Raw genomic sequence first — 26,093 nt, 5'->3', positions numbered from 1 at the left:
GCCAGGACTTCACCCCGCTACAGACAGCCTGACCACCCCTTGATAGCCAGGACTTCACTCAACAAACAGCCTGACCATCTCTCTACAGACAGCTAGGATTTCATCCCTCGACAGCCAGAACATCACCCCTCTGCAGACAGCCAGGACTTCCCCCCTCTACAGACAACCAGGACTTCATCCCTCGACAGCCAGGACCTCACCCCTCAGTTGACAGCCAGGACTTCACCACTCTAGACAACCTGACCACCCCTCGATAGCCAGGACTTCACCCCTCTACAGACAGCCAGGACCTCACCACTCAGCTGACAGCCAAGACTTCACCCCTGTACAGACAGTCTGACCACCCCTCTACAGCCAGCCAGGACTTCACCCCTCTACGAACAGCCACAAACTTGACCCCTCGACAGCCAGCCACCAAACAGTCAGATAGGGGACCTCACACACCCTCTCTCACCACTTCATACAAGTACCCACCCACCCCACATCTCTACCCCCTCCGTCCCCCCCTCCACTCCCCCGCCCCCCAACCTCACCCCATCCATACTCCTCCAAAAATCGGCCACAACCATCATCGATCCGTTACCACCGACCTGTGCACCAGTAGTAGTAGCAGACTAGCGTGGCCCCATTTTCACGGCCCGCTGCGCAATGCGTCACCCTCTAAAAGAAGCTGGCTGTTGCTGTCACGGATGCACGCGCTGACCCCCTTTGACCTGACGCCCCCTCCACCCACCCCCAACTCTCTTCAACCGCCCACAACTCTTCCCCTCCCATCCCTTGTCGCTTCTTTCCATCGCTTGAGTGCGCAGGCAGCCAACATCACCACCCCAACAACCCGCAGCTCAATCATCGTTTCCACTCATCCCGCAGTCATCAGTGATGGATCCCGGGACCGAGTTGCACGGAGGAACCATCTTAGCGAGTGGCACGTCTGCTCATGAGCGCTCTGGATTTATAAATGTCCTAAGTCTATGGCAGTCAGCGTTGTAGAGTTAGGAAAATGTTATTAGTAACACAAAGCAAAACTCAGCCGCTTGCTAGGATCGCTTGAGCAAACCCCTAGTCCAGGACTGTTGATTGTCATACCACAGTCATGGTATATACCACACAAGTCAACAACATCCTCTCACCTCCACCCCACTCACACGAACAGCCAGGTCTTCACCCCTGTATAGACAGCAATGACTCTTGGGGCACCAGAAGCACAGCCAGGATTTCACCCCTCAACAAACAGCCAGGGCATCCACCTTGGAACACCAGACGAGCGGCCAGGATGTCTCCTCCTGGGAACCCAACGCCAGACGGAATTCACACCCAGATTTCCAGGACTCCACCCTGGCCTCTCGAACAACAACGAAACCTCCACCACAACACCGAGGCCGTCAGCACTAGGAAACCTTGACCATGGCTTCATTTAAGGGCGCCAGCCAAAGGTCGTTCAACTCAAACTCTACACCACTACCACCACTGCAGCCACCGTACTCCCCCCCCCCCCCCCCCTCCCCATCGGAACGCCAGAACAGCCAGGACCTCGCCAATTTTCAGTCAGTCCCCACCCCCACCCCCCGCATCGCCAGACGGATCTCCCACCGAAACAGACATATATCCAGGAATCACCTCTTCGAACAACGCAAATCTTCACCAAACCAAGACCTGAACAACTTGACCTCAAGGGCGTCAGCCAGTAAGGTCGTCAAAACTCCACTTTCAAGCCAAGCTACTGTACTCCAACAAGCAACGACAGGTTTTCGGTTTACTTCATTTATCAATCCCTTGACTGCCACTGACTACTATACTGGTCAGTGGAGGGCTGTTACCTCACTGTGACCAGGCCAGACTGTTAGTCACCATTCTTCATCTGGACTTCTTAGTTTAGGACTGCATAACTTTTTGTTCAGCGAAACCATGCTCACCTAAAAACGTTTCAAATTCATGCCAAACTGGTCACATTTCACAACAAGAGCATCAACAACAACGAAGACAACGACGCCAGACTCCCTGACAACCCACACAGCAGCTGACTGGCCGACTCTCAACATCCGCAATCAACGTCGGTGGTGGGTGACCTGTGCCCATAATTTACACGACGTCGGCGACCAAGGACCCATGGGCCCCCAGGCCGCCACACCCACGGGCCCACAGGCCACCACACCCACCACTCATGCTGCCCGACCTCCCACTGTGGCACAGAGCTGCATGGATGGGTCAAACTTTACGTCGTTGTCTGCTGTGGCCACCACAACACCGCTCAGCCAACTGCCAAGGCTGTACAGGTAACCCCCAAAAATGAATAAATAAAAACAGTTATAATTATTTCACACAGATCCACGCGTCATAAGTCTCTTTCCTTACATAGCTTTCTTAAGTTTGATGAATGAACATCTTGTCGAGTTAACGATGATAATTATAAGCTGTGATTGTCTTGACGAGGACACGAGGGGAAAAAACAAACAAACAAAAAACAAAAACAGACGGGGCGGCACGATGATGTATTCTGACCCGATTTAAGTGAAGACGTTTAAAAGAGTAAGTGGGTGTTTTATAGAGCTGATTTCGGAACGAGCAGTGCAGTCTTCGGATTCCCCCCCCCCCTGCAACTGACTTGCTACACGGGGGAGAGAGAAGGGGGGAGGGACGGAGAGAGAGTTGGGGAAAGGGAGAGAGGGAGAGGGAGAAAGTAGGGGAAGTGAGAGAGGGGGGGGGGGGGGAGGTAAAGATATGAGAGAGGGAAGAGAGAGAGAGGGGAGGGGGTATCAATGACAGTGCTTCTCTTCGTGTTTTGCCGTGCGCATTGTAACTGGGAGAAACAGAATTTGATGATGCCACCTCCTTCCCTTGAGAGTCAGTCTTTCCTGACGGCTTTTTTTTTTTCTTACTTTAATCAAAGTTTTGATACTACTCTAACTTTATTTAGTTGCTGTGCTCGTTGTTTGTTTGTGTGTGTGTGTGTGTGTGTGTGTGTGTGTGTGTGTGTGTGTGTGTGTGTGTGTGTGTGTAGGTGTAGGTGTGTGGTGTGTGTGTATGTGTGTGTGTGTGTGTGTGTGTGTGTGTGTGTGTGTGTGTGTGTGTGTGAGAGAGAGAGAGAGAGAGAGAGAGAGAGAGAGAGAGAGAGACTACAACAGCAGCAGTAGCACTATGCATTCCTGCATCATCTCCATAAACAGCCCCCCTTCCCCTCGCCCAACACACACACCATCAGCACGCTCACACACACTGCGACAACACAGCGACAATTGTTGGCCACGGGATGGAATGGAGGGAAGAGGGACGGGGGGCGAGGGGGAGGGGAGGAGAGGGAGAGAGGGCGAAGGGGGATGAGTGTTTTGGGGGAAGGAGAGAGTAGGGTCGGTGGCAAAAGATAGGGGGTTGGGGAGGGGGGGGGGGGGGGGGGGGGTTAGGGGGATGAGGAAGAAGGGAGGGGCATGCAGAGCAAAGCCCAGGTCATGACGAAGGAGGAAAAGAAGTGTGTGGGCGTTGGGGGTGGGGGGGGGGGGGGGGGGGGGTTAAGAGGGAAGGGGGTGAGGTTGAAGGTGATGAAGAGAGTGCAGAGACCACGGAAAACGGTGCGAGACAGAGGAGAGACCATTAGAGACAGACAAGAAGAGACGGAGAGGGAGAATGCAAACAGAGCAACAAAAAGGTGGGACAGACACACGGACCGCAAAGAGAGAGAGAGAGAGAGAGACAGAGAGAGAGAGAGAGAGAAAGGACACACACACACACACACACCCCTAGACAAAACGCCGGCGGGGGATTGAACAGCGAAACAGCACTAAAAAAAGAGAGAGAGAAAACCAACAAAGAACAGACAGAATGAAATCAAGAAGGAAAAAAAAAAGAGGGGGAGGGGGAAAGGAAAGGAAAAAGGAAAGAAAGATAGAGGAATACCTGAGCCACAGCAGGGAGACAACGAACGACCAAGACAGGACCAGGAATGCACCCCCTTGACAAGACTGAGGGAGGGAGGGAGGAGAGGGTGGGTAGGTGGGGGTTGGTGATACAGTGCTACAGAGACAATTCAAAGAGAAAGCAACAACAAAGAGCAGGATATCCAATAAAATCATGTATGTCACTCACAGCACAGGCGACCGCAAAGGAGCCATCTTTGGGCTGGATAACCGTCCGAACGATGTTAAACGGTCAATTAAAACCACGTTAACAGAGCAGGTGATATATGCACACAACACCACGGGCTGAAGACGGGTGGAGGTGGGGTTGGGACTCGCGGAGGGCGAAAAATATAAACGATCAAAAAGAACACACACACACACGAACACGAACAACATCACAGAGAAGAGACGTAAGGAAAACAAGAGGGTAGAAATGAGAAGAACTACAACTACAAAGACAACAACAACAAAACGAAGAAGAATGAAGAAAAACAGTCGAACAGACAATCGAACGAGAACAAGACGAAGAAGTCGAACAAGAACCTGAAGAAAAAGAACGACAGCAGCAACAAGAAAACAGAAAAAGACATCAGACAGACACAGACAGTGGGGCAACAGAGGACTGCAAGGGGCCTTCTCCTCGTCCTCCTCCCCCAACCCCCCCCCCCCCTCCCCACACCCCCATCTTGCGTAATGAATGGAGGGCACACAGTCTGGCATGTCTGTGGCGACGACTGGTGGTGGTGGAGGGAGGGAAAATGAAAAAAAAAAAAACCAGAAAAAAAAACCGGCATGCCAGAGGAGTGGGGGGGAGGGGAGGGGGGGGGGGAGGGGAAGAAGAGCAGCGGAGGGTCCAGAGGGGTATTTCTTGAGGAGGCAAGAGACGGGGGAGAGGAGAGAGGGGGTTGGGGGAAGGAACAGGAGAAGAAGAAAAAAAAAAGGTTCTTGGTGAAAAGAAGAAAGGAAAGAAGAAGGGGGGGGGAGAAGAAAGGGGAAGGAGAAGAGTTGTTATTTTCGTCCCGAGGTCGCATCCCCTCACACCCCCTAAAACTCCCACCTCTCCACGATTCCCCCCACCCCCCACCATTCCTCCACATCTTCCTTCATCGTCCCCCCCCCCCCACCCCCCCCTCTCTCTCTCTCCAGTGCCCCTTTCTTCTCTACAGGGCGCTCAGCGCTATGCAAAACAAGGCATTGCACCCCCAACCCCCTCCCACCACCAAATCTCTCCCCCTCCAACCCTTCCTCCTCCCACACACCTCCTCCCTCCTCCACACACATCTCCTCCCCTCATCCTCCTCCCCCACGTGACGATACGCCCCCACTCCAATACCCCCCCCCCCCCTTCCCCAACAATCCCTCCTTGACCAGCAGGTCACGTGCCAAGCAACAGTTGCTATGACGACAACCAATGGAGGAGGAGGACAGCAGCAGCAGCAGCCATCACCAGCTCGCCATCTCGTGTGTGTGTGTGTGTGTGTGTGTGTGTTTGCGTACGTGCGCAAGCGCGCGCCAACCAAACCCCACACCTCCCCCCCTCACCGCCAACCACCACACTGTGACACTCAACTAACACCTCCCCCCCCCCCCCCCCAGCCCCCCGAACCCCGCCAGCCTTCTCTCCCCTTTTTGATTTTGCCTCTCTTCTGCATGTGGGGAGAGGGGAGAGAGAGAGAGAGCCTGTTGTTGTTGGTTGTAATTCTGTCACTGTTGCTTTTGGCGTTGCGTGGCGTTGCAGAGAGGCCATGTGAGTGAGTGTGTGCGTGTGTGACCACTTGGTGCTTGTGGCTGGAAACACCATATACACACACACGCACGCACACGCAGACACACGCACTGGACAACACGACCTGACCGCTGTCCTCTTTGAAATCAAACTTTCCTGGGAGAGGAAGGAAGAGGAGAAGGACGAAAGACCGTGTATGCCGAGAGCGAGGACCACTGCATGTGCATAGAGAGGCAAGCAACTAGAGTGAGAGTGAGTGAGTGAGAGGAGAGAGAGAGAGAGAGGAGGGTTGCTAATGAGAAAAAAAGGTACGTTTTATTTTTGTTTTTTTGGTCAGTCTTATTATTATTATTATTGTTATTATTTCGTTATTTCATTTATAACCGAAACTATTTATATGCACATCGCCGCCGCGTCCTTTCTTTTTCAATCGAAAATGCTTTGGTTGTTAATTTGTTTTCATTGTTCTTATGTGGTTTTATTTTTACCGTTTTATCGCTCTCCGCCCTTCTTTATAATTCACACACGCACACAAACACGTTCACACAAACGCATGCACGCTCGCACGCGTGAGACAGAGAGAGAGAAAGGGGGGGGGGGAGATTTTCGTAATCAATAAGTCTATCCCTCCCTCCCTCCATTTCTCGTTCTAAATCTATCCATCCATCATCCCTCCCCCCCCCCCTCTATCTCTATCCCTCACTTCCTGTCTCTGTATCTATCCATCCATTCCACCCTCCCTGTATCTTTCTATCTATCCCTCCTATCTTTTTCTATCTATCCCTCCCTCCCTCTACCTCTTTCCATCAAACCCTGCCACTCCCTCTATCCTTTTCTGTCTATCCCGTTCTATCTATCGGTCCCCCCTCTCCTTCTCTTTCTATCCATCCATCCATCCCTCTATCTCTCGTTCTATCTATCCGTTCATCATCATCCCCCTTCCTCTACATATATCCCTCCCTCCATCTCTTTCTATCTCTCTCTCTCTCTCTCTTTCCCCATCCATCCATCCATTTATGTTCCCCTCAAATGCTGCCCCCCGACCCCTCTCTTTTTTCTTCTTCCTTTAACCCATCGAAATCACAACCAACAGATTATCGTTTTTTCGGGAAGATTCCAAATTTTGTTGTTTAGAGTTCAAACCAACTTGCAACCCACACCTGCCAACTGGAAGACAGACAACTGGATGAAGGAGAAATAGATTGTGTGCAAAAAATAATTTTTTTTTTTTCCCTCATGCAAGCTTTGTCTCGCCCTCCCCCCTCACACACCACTGAACACGTATTCCTCGCCACTCCCCACCCCTTCCCCCTTTCCCCAATCCACATACTGACCAAGCTTTGGATGAGGCTGGCCTCCCCACTCACATTGCCCCCCCCCCCCCCCCTCCTCTAGCCCCCATCTCCCAAGTCCCCCCCCCCACCCCCCGCCCACCCCCAAACCCCCATCCACACCCCTTTCACGCGACGGGTGAGCTTCGATCAAGCAGAGTGCGTGCGTGCGCAATGTGTGTGTGCGCGCGCGCCAACTTTGTCCAAAACACACACACACTGCCCTGCAGACGAGACTGACAGGGCCGTGAGAGAAAGACGATGGGGACGGGGCGTGTGGTGGTGGAGGGCCGAGTAACGGACACAGCCAAAGCGCGCGAAAAGCAAAGAGCGCGAACGTTTCGACTTTCCAAAAGCGCGACCTCGGATGGACTGAAACCTGACCACATAATTTATTATCCAAAAGCGGGCATGCCGGGTGAGCGGATGCCCAAATACAGCACATTCTGTTCATCATCTGACAGCTCAATCACGTGTGATTCTCGTGCAGTGGTTAGCGCATTAAATGATAACAATACCGTACATCGGCACTGACACAAAGAATATAATGTACACGGTATACAGTATACGTTGAAATCACTGTTGTCATTGCTCTCCGCTAAAATCAGCCATTCGCGGTTGGGGGGCAAAAAGCATTCGGCGCTTTTGAGCTATCTCAGGGCGCGTTTTTGCGCAATCGTCATGGGAACAAGCGCTGTTTGGGAAAAAAAAAATTAACAGTTCACGCGCTATCGCTCTAGCCCTCTCAGTGGAGGCTTTCTTATTTGTCCAAGCAGCCACTTACCCCCATCCCCCACTAGCCCACCCCCACCCAACAAAGCCTCATCCTCCTCTCTCTGATCCACAAATTTTCCTTCTTTCTCTCTCTCAACCCACGATTTCATACCTCCAACTCTTCTCCCCTCCCCTCCCCACCCCTCTCCCGCCCAAAGCTATCATCCAACCACCCTCGGACTACGCCGGGTTTGGGTTTTTTTTTTTTTGTCTTCTTTCCTTCACTAGTGGCACCCACCACTGCAACCATCTACCTCATCACCTACATCCCCCCACCCCCGAAACCTTTACCACTCTCTTCGGCAGCGCAAGAACGAAAAATAGAAAGAAAGAAAGAAAGCATGACGACGTTCTAGTTTGCCAGACACTCTCGCTAATGCACTGGTATACGATTTGGGGATGAAGAGAGAAAGAAAAAAAAAAGAATTAAAAAAAAAAGAAAAAGTCTCTTTGAAAGAAGATGAACGCACAGCAACTGCTGGAAGCAAGCAAGGGGCATTTTACTTTTATACTTCGTGCGCTTCGATGTGTGCCCGAAGTCCCCCTTCCAGCCCCATCCACACTCCCTTCTTTGCCCCTCCTCCATAACCTCCACTCCCCACCCAGTTTCAACAGTTATGGACAGTAGGATGGGTGACTGGGGGATGAGGGAAGAGGAGGGAGAGGGGGCAGGACTAGACTGCTCTCTCTCTCTTTTTTTCTTTTCTTTTCTTTTTTTTTTCCACTGGAGATGGCATTGCATGCGTAGTAAACACACCTCGTCTGAAGGGTCGAAAGTAATTGTGAGTGGTTTCTTTTTTTTTCGTCTTTTCTTTTTTCGGAGGGCGGTGGGGGAGGGGCAGTGAGTCGGGGATGAGGGTGAGTCAGGGGGGTCGGATGTCGGGGGGGGGGGGGGGGGGGGGGAGGGCTTACTGATTTCAGTAGTACCAGCATAAAAAGCTGCTTGATATGCTGCCTCCCCTCACTTCGTGTCGTTATAAAATGTTGGACACACTATAGTATTCAACAAAAGACTATTTAAAAAAACGACATACACACATACATAGTGTGTGTGTGTGTGTGTGTGTGTGTGTGTGTGTGTGTGTGTGTGTGTGTGTGTGTGTGTGTGTTCGCGCGCGCGCATGCATGTATAAAGGGGAAAAAGAACCTTTCCTGCTTTAAAGAACAGTTCATACCGTCCTCCCCCTTCCTTTCTACAATATCAGTTTCCCGTTGGTAGTGATTGTTATTGAGTTTCAGTTTCAGTATCAGTAGCTCAAGGAGGCGTCACTGCGTTCGGACAAATCCATATACGCTACACCACATCTGCCAAGAAGATGCCTGACCAGCAGCGTAACCCAACGCGCTTAGTCAGGCCTTGTTATTGAATGTTACTTTAAGTCACGACAGATTTCTCTTTGTACAATTCGACAATGACCACCCTGAGAAGAACGCATGCGCAACCTCTCCCATTATATAACCCCTCCCTTCCCCCCTGTGTGTGTGTGTGTGTGTGTGTGTGTGTGCGCGCGCGTCTCCCATATATATATACCCCCCCACCCCCACCTCTGTGTGTGTGTGTGTGCGCGCGTGTGTGTGTGTGTGTGTGCGCGCGCGCCTCGAATATATATCCCCCCCCCCCCCCATTTCCCCCTCTCTGTGTGAGCGCATCTCCCATATATATCCCCCACAACCCCCTCCCCTCTGTGTGTGTGTGTGTGTGTGTGTCCCATATATATATATATCCCCCATTCCTCTATGTGTGTGTGTGTGTGGGTGCGCGCGCGCGCGTTGTTGTTTTACCATTCTGTCTGTCTGCATAACTGTCGAAGTAGATTTTTTTCTTTTTTTTTTAACAGAAATTTTGCCAGGGACCCTGTTGTTACCGTAAGTTCTTTTTACGTGCTACTTGTAGTGCATGCTGCAGTACGCGGGACTTCAGAATCGTCTAATTCGAAAGACTAAGCACCCAGACAGACCACCACAAAAGTTCTAGTGGAGAGGGTGGAGGTGTGTGTGTGTGTGTGTGTGTGTGTGTGTGTGTGTGTGTGTGTGTGTGTGTGAATGGGGGTGGGTGGGGGAGCAGTATGGGACTGGAACCCGCGAACACTCCCTTCCTATGTTGGGCACATTTCCACTGGGCCACCACCGTTCCACCTTAAATGACTCTTGGTACTGCTGCCGCTGTTTCCGTGGCTTCCCCCCCCCCCCCGTTTCGATTTTTTCAACCAGTTTCGGTTTTCCCCCCTTTCTTTAAGTGATTTTTTCTTTTCTTTTTTTTGTGGGGGGGGGGGGGGGGGGGGGGGAGTAATGTAAATGACAAACATAGGCAATGAGTATAAATAATAATAATAATAACAAATGCACATTTACAAGAAACAAATATTTTCCCATCAGTAGAACCATGGAAGGGCTTTCAAATCATATGTTAATACATGCTGATGACATTGATCAAAGCGCTGTGATGAGAATGCACGTGCAAGATAAACGTGAAAGGTCAACAACATGTACAACACAATATGAACACTGATTTGGTGAAGTTATGTTGACTTCCACAACTGATAACATGGGTCCAAAAGGAAATAATGGAGTCAGGGATTTTCTGTGAGAACTTTTTTTCTTTTTGTAATATCAGTTGTCAGTTTCAGTTTCAGTAGCTCAAGGAGGCGTCACTGCGTTCGGACAAACCATATACGCTACACCACATCTGCCAAGCAGATGCCTGACCAGCAGCGTAACCCAACGCGCTTAGTCAGGCCTTGAGAAAAACAAACAAACAAAAAAACAAAACAAAAAAAACCAAAAAAACCCGGGGGAATAAATAATAGATAAGCTTACATAAATAAATAAATGAATAATAATTATAATATAGAAAAAGGTAGTAGTAATAATAATAGTAATACTAATAAAATGATAATAATAAAAAAAAAAAAAAAAAAAAGACAACAATGGTGATAAATAAGCGAATAAATGTAAAATATGAAGAAAGTTGTCACAACATTCAGTCAGCTTGAATTTTAATCATGCTACATAGTGGTTGGGTTTGTTGGTTTTTTTTCCAGTGTGGTCAAGTCAGGTTGATTATTACCCTGTTTACAACTGTAGATCTAGGATGTAGCCACTGGTACGCACAATGAAATCAAAAAGTTTGGCACCAGTTTTGGACTAGATTTTATCAATGTCCTGTTCATGGTCTTTAATCGTTCTGTTAACATTGTATGGTGTTGCTTGGTTCTTGTTTTGTTTGTTTCATATGAGCTTTTCTGCTTATGATCGTTGTATTACTGTCGTTTTTTGCTTCTTGTGTGTGTGTGTGTGTGTGTGTGTGTGTGTGTGTGTTTCAAATCAGCTTATCCTTTTTTTCTTTTTCTTAACAAGAAGGTTATTGATCAAGGTCATAGTACTACAATATATGTTTTGTGTGTGTTCTTTTTTTCTTCTTCTTTTTTTTTATATCAAGATGAGAAATCACACACACACACACACACACACACAGAGGGAAGTGAGGTTTCCCCTATCTTATGTCTAAAGTAAGTGTCTGGTGTTCTTGTGGCTGCAGGAGAGAGGGAACTGATTTAATTATCAACATATCTGATTTCATCTTCATCACCATCTCTTCTTTTCTTATTATCATTATTATCATTATTTATTTTATTATCAATATTTTATTTCCACGAATTTTAATGTTAAGTTTATTTTGAACTTTCTTATTAAAAAAAAGAAAAAAAGAAGAAGAAAAAAAAGATCAATGTAATGTACATTCACCAAGAGGAAAAATATGGCGAAGCATATGTTTTATATCTTCTTTTACTAATTATAATTAACGGTTTCCGAACATTTCCATACCACAAACGTTCCTGGTTCTGGACTGTAATCTTTACCACAAAATAGCAGACACTGTTCTGGTGTTACACACATTTGTTCAAATCATATTTCAAACAACAGATATTTCTCCATCCCAGGTGTGTGTGCGTCGATGAGTGTGGGGTGTGGCTGTGGAAGAGGTGTTTGAGATGTGAATGATGTAAGTTAGTTGTTTTTATTTTATGCGATATGGTATCTTAACTATTTTCTTTTCTTTTTCTGAAAAAAATATTTTTGTGTCTCATTCATACTACATGCATTGTTAAATGCGTCTGAAGCCAAAGGGTTAGCATTATATATATATATATATATATATATGCTCAAAGGGCTATCATCATCATCATTATAAATAATTATCTTTTTTTAAAAATCATTATTCATTATTATTACAAACAGTGTTGTTGTTTATATCATTGTTATTTAGGACAATTATGACCCGCAATCCGACCAGCCTATGCGGCAGTTTAAGACATGGAATATATATATATATATATATATATATCACATTATAATACTTCTAGCTGCATAAGGTTTGCAGAACACAGCGAGCGATTTGTGGAGAAGCGCCCGTCGTAAAAAGCACCGCGCACTTTGGAACGCTAACTTAGTAGCTATAATCTATACTGTATCAGTGTATGTGTACACCCTTCAGGACTGTTCAGAGATGCAGCAGCCTTGCCTGCCGCAATGCATGCTGGTACCATGGCGGTTAGTTTCTGACATCGTCGTACTAAGAACATGAACACGCCACTTGGAAAGATCGCCGCGCAGAACCTCTAGGATTTTAAATTTTAAAAAAATCTTGCAAAAAACAAAACAAAAAAAACCCCACAAAAAACACGACACAATGCCCTATATGAAATCTCTATGTACATAATAATATATCACTGTATGTCGGACGCTGGATCTGCCAAATACTACACGTTGCGTACATCGTATCTCTTTTCGACATTAATATTTTGTCTTTTTTTTTTCCAGCTGAAAACATCGTTTAAGGTCCTTCCCTGAACACTACGCATGAGCGTGTGCGCGCTCGCGTGTGTGTGTGTGTGTGTGTGTGTGGCAGGGCGGAGGGGGTTTCAGGATGTGTAGTTGCATATGTATCTCCTCACACCCGTTTTGGCTTTTTTTTTTCTTTTCTTTTTTTTTTTTTTATACACAATTTGCGAACCTTTTTTTTTTTATTTTTCATTTTTAGGTTACAGTGTTCGAAGTACAGATCTATATACAACACCCTTGGGATCTTTACAAATGTACGTGTTAGGTCAGGCAGTATACAATGTACACATCATTTTTCGTCCAGACCGTGTTTCTATTTGTTTCATGTAAATACACCGTTTTCGGCTCTTTCCTATACACGTTAAAAGTACAGATCTATGTACAACTCCCTCGGGATCTATTCATATGTATATGATGGGACAGGCAGTATTTCACACCCATTTCTCCCCCGCCCAGAATCCTCTTTTACACTGTCGTAGTCCTTTCTTATCTTACCGAGTCAGAAGTACAGATCCATACAACGCAGCCCTTGGGGATTCTCCTGGCAGTATGGGGTGACGGGAGAGCGAGAGGGTGGGGAGAGGGCTGGGGGTTGTGGGTAGGTGCACGCTCGTAAAACTAGCAGGACGGTATATCACGAATGCTCTGTGGTATATAAATATTATATACTGGACTGCAGCCAGCCAGCCGTATGTTACACAAAGCCCATATATAACACTTAACAGACTCCCCCCCACCCCCTTTCTCTTCTTTCTTTTCCCTTGCTTGCAGTCTGTTAGCTCTTATTTTGTGCACTTTGGGTTTAAAATATCCCCTATGTTCGTGTGTGTGTGTGTGTGTGTGTGTGTGTGTGTGTGTGTGCGTGTGTGTGTGTGTTGGAATGATAAATATCTGGTAATTCCTACACAGTCGTATCCGATCCTCATTAGCTCTCCCCCCTACCCCCCCTCCCTCTCCACAAACCGAGCAAGCGAGAGAGAGAGAGAGAGAGAGAGAGACAGTGGGGAGGAAGGTGGTGGGAGTTTTTTTGTTTTTTTTTTAATCAGAATTCGTTTCCTTTCCTTTCCTTGTGAAACTGGTTGAAAAAATCGAAACGAAAAAACAAGGCAGAGAAAAGACGCTCTGTGTGTGTGTGTGTGTGTGTGTGTGTGTGTGTGTGTGTGTGTTGTAGTAGTAGTAGTAGTAGTAGTCTTCAGTTTAACGTCTTCCACTTTAAGTGATATTAGACGGGGGGAAAAAAGGGGGGGTGGGGGGTGGGGGTGGTGGAAGGCGGAGCGTGGTGGTGGGAACGGTATTGGGCAGAGGGTGATGAATGATGTGTGTGTATGTGTGTGTGCGCGTATGTGTGGTGGGGAAAGATACAGAGCATTGGAAAAAAAAAGGACATTAAAAGGGGAGACATAGGCACAATATAGAAGGAACCGCTAACATCAAACAACTGTAACAACTATAACAAATGTCCAGTTGGACTATGCAGCAAACTTTCTGCAATAGCAGATAACATCTTGAAATTGTCAAAAATACATTCAAAAGAATTTTCCGAGAAGTTTGGTAAAAACGATTTCAGACTGACATTCAAAGAGTATGTGTTTGCTTGCTTGCTTGCGTGCGTGCGTGCGTGCGTGTGTGTGTGTGTGACAGAGAGAGGGAGGAAGGGGGTATTAGCTTGTTTTTTTTTTGTTTTTTTTTAAAGGCAGTGCTTGTTGCCCTACTGTACTGGTGTGTGTGTGTGTGTGTGTGTGTTCGTTCGTTCTTTTGTTGAACGTCCATCCACAATTGTGATTTTAGACGAAAATCCATCACCTTCCCCACCCCACCCATGCCTTAAATCACACCACTTTCCCTATTCCTGTCTCCTCAATTGGTATTAAAAAAAGCAAAGACATGAATATAGACAAAATAAAACGAACTAACTATTCAACCAGTAAAATTACAACAAAGAGCCAAACACAATTTCATTGTCACATAAAACGTTTCCAATGGGATCAGATGGAACTGCAGATTTTGTAAATGAAAGAGGTAGACATAATTCTTAACTGTTGACGTTCATATATTGTATGACGTGCTTGGGGGTAATTTCGTTGCCACAAATAAAAGTTATTTTAAAAGTATATTTTGTTTTCATGGCATCCAGTCCTAGTCTGTATATTAAACTGGTGAGCCTTCTACTACTGTTATGTCCTTTTGTTTTAAAAGAAAACACACGATTGGTTTTGCGCGAGCTATAGTCAGCATTTTCTCAGACTGGGTCAGACTCCTGTGTCTGTTTATTACCATGGTTCCAGCATGTGTTCTACAGTAGAAAATAACCTCCTTGAAATGAGTATGGTATACGAATTTCTGTGGCATTGTAAATATTCATTGCGCCTTTTTTTCGCACTGCGATCCACCCACGCATCGACACAAAACAACATTTGAAATATGGTAATGGGAAGACTGACTAAATGATGCAATCCCATAATATAGCCATAAGCTCTGCTGTGAACATAGAAAAATCTCTACCGATATGATAGTACTTTTCTGCTTTCAATGACGGAATTATAAATGCTGCCCCTGCATAGTTGTTATCAAGTACTGAACCATCTGTATATATTTTAAGGTGATTTGGATAACAAACGCTGAGAGAATTTTACTACTTGTTTATATTCAATCACTGACCCGTCTATCTTAACAGTGGGCAGCGTGTCTGGGTTATAATCATGATTAAATAGAACCATAGAAGATTTATCTGGCTGCAGAGTCAACCCATTTTCTGATATAGTTAGTCAGCTTATTCATTTCTTGATATCGCCTCTTTGCATGATCTACTGATCTAAGAGGAGTATGTTTTTTGATTATTAGTTTCATTACTATGCACATATCGTCTGCATATTGTACTTGTGTGTGTGTGCGTGTGTGTGTGTGCACGCGATATAGTTAGTCAGCTTATTCATTTCTTGATATCGCCTCTTTGCATGATCTACTGATCTAAGAGGAGTATGTTTTTTGATTATTAGTTTCATTACTATGCACATATCGTCTGCATATTGTACTTGTGTGTGTGTGCGTGTGTGTGTGTGCACGCGTGACTTTTTATTATTATTATATATATATTTTTTTTAATCACTACAACGCTACAGTGATGTATAAAACTGTACGAAATGTTAGTAATTTGATAGGAAAGCTCATCTGTACGAAATGTAAAATAAACGTTGGTACATGAACATCTTTACCTCCTCCCTCAACGCCAAAGCCTAACCTTGCCCTCAACACCCACACCCACCAAGCAAAACACGTCAAGTGCTGTCCCTTAAAAAGGTGTGTGTGTGTGGGGGGGGGGGGGGGGGGGGGAAGAGCTCTTCTTTGTAGCTGTCGTTGCCCAAGCCTGTAGAAGCGCGCCCCCACGGTGGCGAATCGCGATACAGCGTTGTAATAATTGATAAATATGTATAATTACAACAAAAAGAATAATAATCGAAAAAACAAAAACAAAAAAAAACAAAACAAAAAAAAACCACCACTCCATACGCCCAGTGGAACAGCAAAACATCTGAACTACTGCGACAACAACACTACTCTCCCCCTATTGTTCTTCCGATTCGACCTTTCCGATAATTTGGATAACAATGGTGGAATCGTGAGAAGAAAAAAAAAATCATTGCTGTCTTATGTGCTTAGAAGTAGAACATGAAGAGATGGGGAAAAAATGTTGATCATCATCATCACAAATGGGTGCCAATCTTAACAAATTACTTTTCTTCTTGCTGACTGATAAGGAATATATGCGGGTTACGTATTGTACTGACAAGGTGCAGGGGCGAGGAGGTGTTTGGGAAGGTGTGTATGTGTGTGAGGGGGGAAGCGGTGCGTGCGTGTGTGTGTGTGTGTGTGTGTGTGTGTGTGTGAAGAGGGGTGCAGAGGCGTTTGGGAGGGGTCCTTTTCAAAGTGACACGCTAGTCAGAAAATCATCGGTGGTCACCCCTTCACTCAGCCTTCTACTACTGATACTGGCTGTGGAGCTAAAGAAAGAAGTTCACATTCAAGCAAACACAGAATAGAATGTCTATTACCAAGTGTACCGGGATCACGATGCATACTTGGGGCGGAGGGAGGGGGCGAGGCTACAGGATATCATGGGTACAAACATAAAAACCACATACAAACATAAAATACAGTAGGATTTTTGACACTAAAGCGTATGTATACTGTGTATTTTATGTATGTACACATCAATGTGTATGCACATGCTCAACAAATTCGGGGGAAAAGGGAGTGTGGGGAGAGGGCTAGAGAACATTTTATTTCTTCGATAATCAATTTTTCCTCCTGCGTCAGTGCTCGCTTTACCTCGCAGTTCAAAGCCTTGAGCTAATACACCCGACCTGGAAGCGTGTGTCCGTGGGTTCAAATCCCAGTCAGATACAAACCGGGATATCTCACTACCCCCCCCCTCCTCCCCCAACGCACACACTGCACTAGACCTTGGGTGATGGTCTAGGTGCTCGTCTTCTGGATGAGACCGATAAACTGAGGTGCCCCGCGTGTAAAAGACAGGACCCACGGCAACAAAAGGGTTGTCCCTGGCGAAATTCTGAAGAAAAATCTACTTTGACAGTGAAACACACACTTGCAAACACACTTACACATACATGCATATTTAATATAGTAATCCACACACACACACAGAGAAAATTATAGTCTGTACATGTCTCTCCGTGATCACGACAATACAGCAGAAAATGGCGCTACACTGTAGCGAATAGCTCTCCTTGGAGAGAGAGAGAGCAGCCCGAATTTCACACACTGAGAGAAAAAGTAACAATACAATAGTTGAATACCGCACACTACAATACACTTTCCATATTTAACAGGATATTCACGCATTTTGACTTCGATCTTATCCATCACCCCACCCGGACAGACACCCACTCCAACAACCAAACCATCATCAAGTCCGAAGACCCAGGCCCCAAACAACTTGACCTTAAATAAGGGAGCAAGCCAGTTCTATTTTCGTATCCAGCTTCAAGATCAGACCTCCACCACACCACACCCCACCCCACTCCCGGCCTCCTGCCACCCCCACGCCTAAGAATAAAGTTGCACGGAGCAGTTTTTGATGAGACTACTTCCCTTTATTTCTCTCTTCAGATTATTTTTTCGTGTTTTACCTTCCCTTCCCAATTATACAACATCATTGCCCTTTCACTTGGCTGACCTTGGTGAAGCTGTAAATATATATATATATATATATATATATATATATATATATATGTATATCTGGGGGTGGATGGACACTGCCACTGAGACTATTAATTTTTCCTTTCTTTTTTTTCTTCCTCCTTTATACTGATTCAGTTTCATCCCAGTTCAACAATACTGGCGTATCGATTGGCATACATTGGTGAAGCTGATGATATAAACAATTATATTCATATCTAATATACCATAGGGAGGGACGTACCTCTATCGATCATTACCACAAAAAAACAACCATACATACATACATATATATATATATAGAGAGAGAGAGAGTCAAAGAGAGAGAGAGAGAGAGAGAGAGAGAGAGAGAATCTCACCTATGAGACGTTAATTCTGGAGAAGACACAGAGAGGATTTATTTCGTGGCCCAAGGCTGTAGTTCCAACTTTTTTTTTCCTTTCTTCTTTTTGTTTTTATCATCTATCGATTTCAAGCGTTTATGAGGGTGGGAGTTACTTGAAAATGAAATATAAAATCTTGCATGCACAGTTTTGTTGTTGTGGTTGTTTTTAAACATCCGCAACAAACGAACGAACGAATGGACGCACGCACACACAACCACCCACACACCCCCACACAGTGTGATAGTGAGAAAGAGACAAAGCATTAAGATGCACTTACCGGGTCCAGTGCAGTACGTTTTATGGCGGTTGACCTGAAACCAATAAAGGACAGACAATAAAATGAAACTGCAATCAAATATATACATATACATTTCTCTCTCTTTCTATTTGAGTGGCTGTGTGTACCATATGTGTGTGTGTGTGTGTGTGTGTGTGTGTGTGTGTGTGTGTGCTGCGAGTTTATATAAATTGTGTATATGTTTATCATATAATTATCGTAACTATATTAATATTCTTGTTACATATCTATTAAACCACTAGTATCCCCACTTGCAGAACAATATTTGAACTGAAAGAACGAAAGTTAGCATCATCCCACCGTTTGGCTTTGTGTTTGTTCAGCTCACCCCCACAACAAGTATATTTTCCAGACTTTAGAAGAGAGAAGGAATAAAAACAACTCCCCCTCCCCACCCCCTCTCAACAAAACAAAACCAACAAAAAAACACAACAAAACAGCTTTCTAGCTACGCAAAGCATTCCACACCATACAGAGTGGGCTTGGTTCGTGGGAGATGGGGAGGGAGCTCCAGGGAGAGTGGGAGAGAGATTGGTGAGGAGGAGGTGGTGTAAGCAGCAAAGAGAAATGGACCGTGTAAGGGAGGAGATGAGGAAGGAGGGGTGGCAGGAACACTCAGGAGAGGGAAGGGAAAGGGGGAAGAGTTGGGGAGGGGGGGGGGATGAGGAAGGGGCGGACGAAGGTGGGGTAAGCGCTGACAAAAATAGGCCCTCGAGACAACACACACACACACACACAGAGTGGTGGGGTGAGCGAGAAAGAACCAATCAGCAAGTTGCCCCCCTACCCCTACCCCCGAACCCTATTTCCCCCTCTTTCTCCCACTTCCATCTCTTGCCCTTGATGCTGAAAAGGGCCCAAGACTGTTCCATTTCGCTCCTTGCCAAGGGGGGAGAGGTAGTGTGTTATGTGGGAGTGTGCGAGGTCTCGGTGAGAGAGAGAGAGAGCTCACGATGTATTAGTACAGACCAGAAAAAAAATTAAATACTATTGCTAAGTTGTGGTGTGTGGGGTTTTTTTCCAGTGTTTTGTTTGTTTTTATTTTGTTGTTGTTTGTTCCTTTTAACCCTGCTCTCCAGAGAAATAGAGAGAAAGGGTGATTGGGGGAAGAGTACCGATGCCGGGCAGAGCGGTGGGGAGAGAAAATGAACTCTGAGAAAGAGACACACAGGCACACAATGGTTTGTACGCAAGTACATACAGACTCGAGACACCGTCGAAACTGAGGAAAGGAGGGGGTGCGGTAATGGGGGGGAGTGGAGGTGTGTGGGGCAGATGGCTGATGATTATAACGCTCTCTCCCATCCCTTCCCTTTCGTCTTCACCCGGCTCCTCATTCCCCCCACCCACCCCACCCACTCCAAGAAAGCCCCTCCCGTCCCAAGCCCTGTCCCTGTCCCACCTCCCTCCACTGACTCCCACCACCGCCGCCTCCCGGCCCCGAATCCTCGCCCCCCTCCCTCCCCACACCCGTCCCTTTCCACCAATACAAGAGAAGAGACAGAAAAGTGAGTGGAAGGGGCGGGGAGACAGAGGGCCTTGGGGGAGGGGGTGGGGGGAGGGGGAAGAGAGACAGACAGACAGAGAGAGAGAGAGAGAGCTCAGCGCTGATTGAAAAAAAACGAGACGGTCTGTGGCGTGTAAAACACAGAGAGAGAGGGAGGGGTTGAGAGAAGAAGTGGATAGGTGGATGATGGAAGGGAGGGAGGTAGAAGGAGAAAGAGAAACACCGGTGTCTCGTCTGCCTTGCTCCCCCCCCCCCCCCCTCCCTCCCTCCTTTCCACCAACAGCCAAGTTGTTTAGTCTGCAACTAGTTGGGCTTGTCCTATCAGCGACAGTCGAGGGGTGAAGGGGTGTAAAATGGGTGATGGGGCGGAAGGGGAGGTAGGAGGGGACATAGCGGATAGGGGAGCGAGAGGGGAGGTCTGGGGGATGGCTTTGCCCTGTTTGCCTGCCAGCGCGAGAGTGGCGAGAGACAGACAGACAGGCAGAGACAGAAAGACTGACAGACGACAGATATAGAGGGGAGACACAGATGGAGAGATTTGTGTCTTAGTGAAAGAACTGTACGCGTTGAATGTGTCTGGTTGTCGTGCGTGTGTGTGTGTGTGTGTGTGTGTGTGTGTGTGTGTGTGTGTGTGTGTGAGAGAGAGAGAGAGAGAGTGAGAGAGAGAGAGAGAGAGAGAGAGAGAGAGAGAGATGCCAGAAAATGGTCAAGAATGGTATTTTATGTACTTTCTTACAACTAATGCCGGTTTATTTACTGTCAAGTGTCCATTTTTGGAACACGGTGTTGTTTCTATGAATAAACACTGTTTAAAACAGGACGAGGAAGGGGGAACATGCGTGGCCATTAAACCGGTCAGGGACTGACCCTGGACCCTTCACACCCCTCCACCGCGCGTGCCGACTGACCCACCAATGCCGTTGTACGAGTCACAGGTCGAGTTATGATTGGTTGAAATAAAACCAGCAGCTTACTTTCCAAATACTGTCATATACAGTTCGAGACAAGTCCGAGTTAAAAGTGAGCAAGAACTTTTTTTTTCTTTTCTTTTTTTTCGTTTTCTGATATGTACACAGACCGGACAACAACAAAACAGTAAAACAAAACAAAACAAAAAAGAAAAAAATATCCTGTTGTCATAAGCATGCATGAAATGGATGTCTTGTCGAGTTATATTATTTGCTAAGTTCTGTTCATGAATGCAACTCACGATCTGTGTTGAGTGTGCGTTGGTTCTTTTAATAATAATAATCATCTTTCATTATGATGATGATCATCATCGTCATAATTACTGGTACAAGCAAACATTCTGATAAATCAATGATCAATTAAGTATGTTGATGGTAGCTCTTACGCCTGGTGCTGACCACGCATTTTGTGTGTGTGTGTGTGTGTGTGTGTGTGTGTGTGGTTGTTGTTGTTGTTCCGGGTGTTCACATCGTGCATCGTATATATATATATATATATATATATATATATATATATATATATATATATATATATACATACACAGAGAGAGAGAAAGAGAGAGAAAGAGAAAGAGAGAGAGAGAGAGAGAGAGAGACAGACAGACAGACAGACAGACAGACAGACAGAGAGAGAGATGTACTAATTTTATGTTTGAATACTGTGTGTGTAGTATCTTAAGGTTTTTCTTTTTATTTCATTTATCTATTTTTGTTTAAATAATCTAAACACTAATTCTCTGTACAACATATAAACACCACTCTTTTCCTTGAAATTTCTGAAATGTTCTGCATTTCATATAAACCATTTATACTTTTCTGAAACAATACATCTACAGTGAAGGGCTTCTCATTTGCAACACTGACATTTTCACATTTTAATTTTTTTTTTTATAAATTTAAGTTAACTATGCAGTAAGCTTATATCTATAAATCATCATCAACACTGCTCTTTGATGTCTGCCTTTTTAAGTTAACTATGCAGTAAGCTTATATCTATAAATCATCATCAACACTGCTCTTTGATGTCTGTCTGTGCTCAAATTCTTATATCTTGCACACCTGTGTTTGTTTCTTCTCTCCCACAAGATAAGACGCAGCCCACATACTAAACCTTGTATCTGTTGTGCATTCAGCTCAATTCACCGTGCATAAAAAAATTAAAAAAATAAAAAGTTATATTCTCTTGGATATTTCACCTTATTGCGTTTTCCCTTACACATCGAAGACTGTTTCTGCATCTCACATTTTGACTTCTCTTGTATGTCTGCACAGTAGAATTTTTTTTTAATTGCAGTTTTATTTCCTGGTCTATCGTTTGTCTTCAAATGCATTTAAGGTCTATGCCAAACAACCTGCCCCCCACCTCTGATTTTCCCTAGTTTTATACGCTTTATGGCTGTGTAATGACCTCCATATGATTTATTGTCTTGCTTATCTTCAACTGTATTTCTCAGTCTGTACCAAACAATGTAAGTTTTTGGACACTTATTTTCCTGATTTAAAAAAATATATATATATTTATGGCACCATAATGTTTCTTATACGCTATCATTTCTTTGTGAATTGTATGTCAACTACATTTCTTTGCAAATGCCACAGAACGCTTTTTCTTTCTTTTGACTTGTTTTCCCTGAATTTTATGTTTTATATGGGGCGACCTTGAATTGTACTTTCACATATATATATTATATACAAGCATGCATCAATGTGGGGTGTGTGTGTGTGTGTGTGTGTGTGTGTGTGTGTGTGTGTGTGTGTGTGTGTGTGTGTGTGTGAGTGAATTCATCGTTCATAAATAAATAAATGAGTAAATAAATCAATAACATAAAAAGGAATGTCCGCAACTGAAAAATTTCTATGCATAAAATCAATTAAGAACTGCAATAATCATGATTTAAAACAACAACAACAACAAAAAACAAATTAAAATAAAATAAATCAAGACTATCATATCAAATACCACTGCAGTCAACCAACAGTTTTGTACATAAATAAACATCTTCATCAGTTCCATAATCATCATCATCATCATCATTCCAGGGCTATCCCAAATCCGTCTTCATCCAAACATCAAGATGGTTTACTGGAGATCCGGGGTAAATACAGAGTAATATATCCATAATAATGGTAGAAGCAGTAGTATCACCATCACCATCATCAGTTGTAGCAGCAGTAGTACTAGTAGTCGTGGTGGTAGTAGTAGTATCTTTTTCTTCCCCTCCATATTTCTATTGTCTATCCAAAAGAAAAGACTAATGTGGCAGTATCTAATTTTTTTCCCTTCAAAACGGTATGAGCAATGTTCACAAGGCTTGCATGTTCATTCCGCCAGTCACACACAGCAGTGGAGTCACGCAGAGTAGTGGAGAGGAAGAAAAGTGGACTGATATGACTATACATTTTATTTGTTTAAATCGGCAAATACCCTGATAACATTCTATACTAAACAAATTCTAAAGTGAGATTTGTTTCCTGATTGAATCTAGGGGACTGAAACTTTCCCTGAATTCGTGAATTTCCTTCCCTAAACTGGACGAGGGAGGGGGGCCAGGGTAGGGGTGGTGGGCTGTTCTGTACTTTCTCTTTCCGTTGTGTATATCATTAGCGCGCTCGCGCACACACACACACACACACACACACAGAGGACACGCACAGCCACAAATACAGCTGATGTGTATGTATGTGTGTGCGCGTGTATGCGGCGCGGAGGGAGGGAGAATGTGGGAGGGCGGGAGAGGGGGCGCGCGCGCGCGAACATGCTTGTATTATTGCTCTCTGACAACTGCACATACAAAAATACCAAAATGTTCGTTTTCAAAATGATTTCGACCAACTTGAGTTAGATTTCGACCATGATAGATCAAAAGGAATTAACGTGCTGGACTGACGTCTGTAAACTCCTCCCCGCCCAGCGCATCAGGCGTGGTCGGTACACTCTGAAATTGAAGTGAAGCCTTGTGCAAAGTCTGTGTCCTTTAAGAACTAAAATCGATTTATTGATTACCAAGAAAGGCACTCTCTTCTTCAACCCCTCAAGATTTTGTTAACCATAAAATATTCACTTTCACAGACACAGGACATAATCCCTTTTGTTTCCACGGACTTAGGCTCCTATTTTTAAGCGCCTTGATGCAAGCGCTGACTGTAAAACATAGTTAAAAACAACAACAACCCAACACAATAACAACAACAATAATAAAAGCGAATGTAAATTGCGTCAGTGCATTACTCTCTTTGGATCAGTCACGCGACAACTGAAGTTCAATACAAGACTCGAGTTGGACTGAACTGTTGCCCGGAACAAATTACTAGATAAAAAAAAAAAATAAAAATAAAAAAACTGATAAAATAACCAACACCCCTCCCTCCCCTCTATCACCCCCCAAAAAAACTTAATATCGACGACCTGGTTGTCGATACATAGCCTACAACTCAGAAAATGGAATGCTGAAGAAGAAAAATAAAATAAAATAAAATAAAATAAAATAAACGGCCGAACCGCTTTCAGTCACCCACTGAGGCCGAACGCAAGTGCAGGAATAGTTTCAGCAAAAGAAAGCACGCCATGCAGTCGCTATCGAAGTGAGTGCTTTACATGTAAACCTTGCAAACACATCATCTCGTTAATACTCACCCAAAGACTCCTACCTTTCGCCGTCTATGAAACCGTACACAACACACGACCGGCTTTTTCTCTTTAGCGCGCGAACACGTGAACTCCTGTCAGCCATTACGCCATTTTTTAAATAATTGCGCATGCGTTGCATTGTTGTCGTCTGCTCCAGCCAAGACACAACACCGCCGCCACCATCAGGGGTGAAGACCAGTTAAGCGCGACGGTACAGGCAGGAAAAAGCCACTTCGAGCTTTCTGGTCTGGGCTGCGTTAGTCTTCCAAGTCGCTTCCCTTCCCCCCCTCACCCAACCCACCCACCCTTACATTTTCAGCAGCTGGCTGGAAGTTTGAGGAGTTTAGCCTCACTTGAAGACGTCTGCGGGGTTTTACGAATCGAACTGACTTTGCCGTTGATCTAGTTTTGAAAGTTTCCGATCTTTTATTAGTTTTAAGGTTGTCTCGACGTCACCAACAGTGTGTTGAGGGAAGGCTTTTTTGGAGGTCGGGGGTTCGTGGGTAAGCCTAATCACGAGTCGTCTGCTCTGATCAAGAGCTTGACTGCAGTGTGTGTGTGTGTGTGTGTGTGTGTGTGTGCCTCCGCTCGCATGCGTGTGTGTCTGCGAGTACGTGTGAAAGCACATGCATAATAGGTTGCTCTTTGTTTAAATTTCTTAGATATCATTTGCTTAATAATGTGTGACAGTGTGTAGGATGAATGTGCAATAGGAATTGTGTGCAATGTTCGAGACTTTCAACATACTTATACCGATAGTTACTATGTAATGATTACCAATTACATTTTTAAGCGAAAATTGTGATTTTTTTTCCAATATTTTGTTTTGTTTTGTTTTTTGTTTGTTGTTTTTTGTTTTGTTTCAAAGAAAAACTTATACATATGTTTGCTGCTCAATTAAGGCAGTTTTATTATTTTGTGTATGTGTGTGTGTGTGTGTGTGTGAGAGAGAGAGAGAGAGAGAGAGAGAGAGAGAGAGAGCGCACGCGCGTTTGTATGCGCTACCGCACCTGATGTAATTTCTCTTTTGTGAGGTAATAAAATCATACTTATCTTAATTCACGTACAATATAATACATGCAGTGTTAACCTTGGTGTATTTCAATATTTTTTACAATAACGATTAATTACAACATTTTGATGAAGTGAATATATACAATACTTTTTATATGAATGTCTTGTATTTTATTGATTCTTTTTAATTAAGTCATGTTAAATGTTTTGTGTTCAGTAATTGATGTAATTGCCTGAGGTAATTTCTCTTAATGAGTGAGATAATAAAGTTCTTCTTATCTTATGGCAACGAGAGTGTTGTCCTCTGGCAAAACTCCACTCTGATAGGTACACGAATATACATGCATGCACTCAAAGCCTGACTAAGGGAGTTGGGTTATGCTGCTGGACAGGAATCTTGCCTGGGAAGGGAGGGGAGGTGGGGTGGTGCAGACAGGAAGTTGCACGGAGGGTGGAAGGATGTGATGTAATGAACAGGATATGGGGAAAATGGCCTGTGTGCATAAGCTCTGTGTGTGGGGGGGGGGAGG

The 26,093-nt window shown here is 44.9% G+C and overlaps 1 long non-coding RNA gene across 3 annotated transcripts in view; it reads right to left on the bottom strand.

Moving 5' to 3' along the window:
- The window catches only part of LOC143277554 (uncharacterized), a 617,781-nt gene that overhangs the window by 114,880 nt on the left and 476,808 nt on the right, over nt 1–26,093 (bottom strand). For all 3 annotated transcript variants that reach the window (XR_013053759.1, XR_013053758.1, XR_013053760.1), the window contains one exon: nt 18,426–18,459. This is a non-coding gene — a long non-coding RNA (uncharacterized LOC143277554). The remainder of the gene's footprint in view (nt 1–18,425; nt 18,460–26,093) is intronic.

The sequence above is a fragment of the Babylonia areolata genome, chromosome 34 (genome assembly GCF_041734735.1).
Source record: "Babylonia areolata isolate BAREFJ2019XMU chromosome 34, ASM4173473v1, whole genome shotgun sequence".
NCBI lineage: Eukaryota > Metazoa > Mollusca > Gastropoda > Neogastropoda > Buccinidae > Babylonia > Babylonia areolata.
The sequence above is the reverse complement of the archived record's forward strand: the minus strand, read 5'-3'. Positions and strand labels throughout refer to the sequence as shown.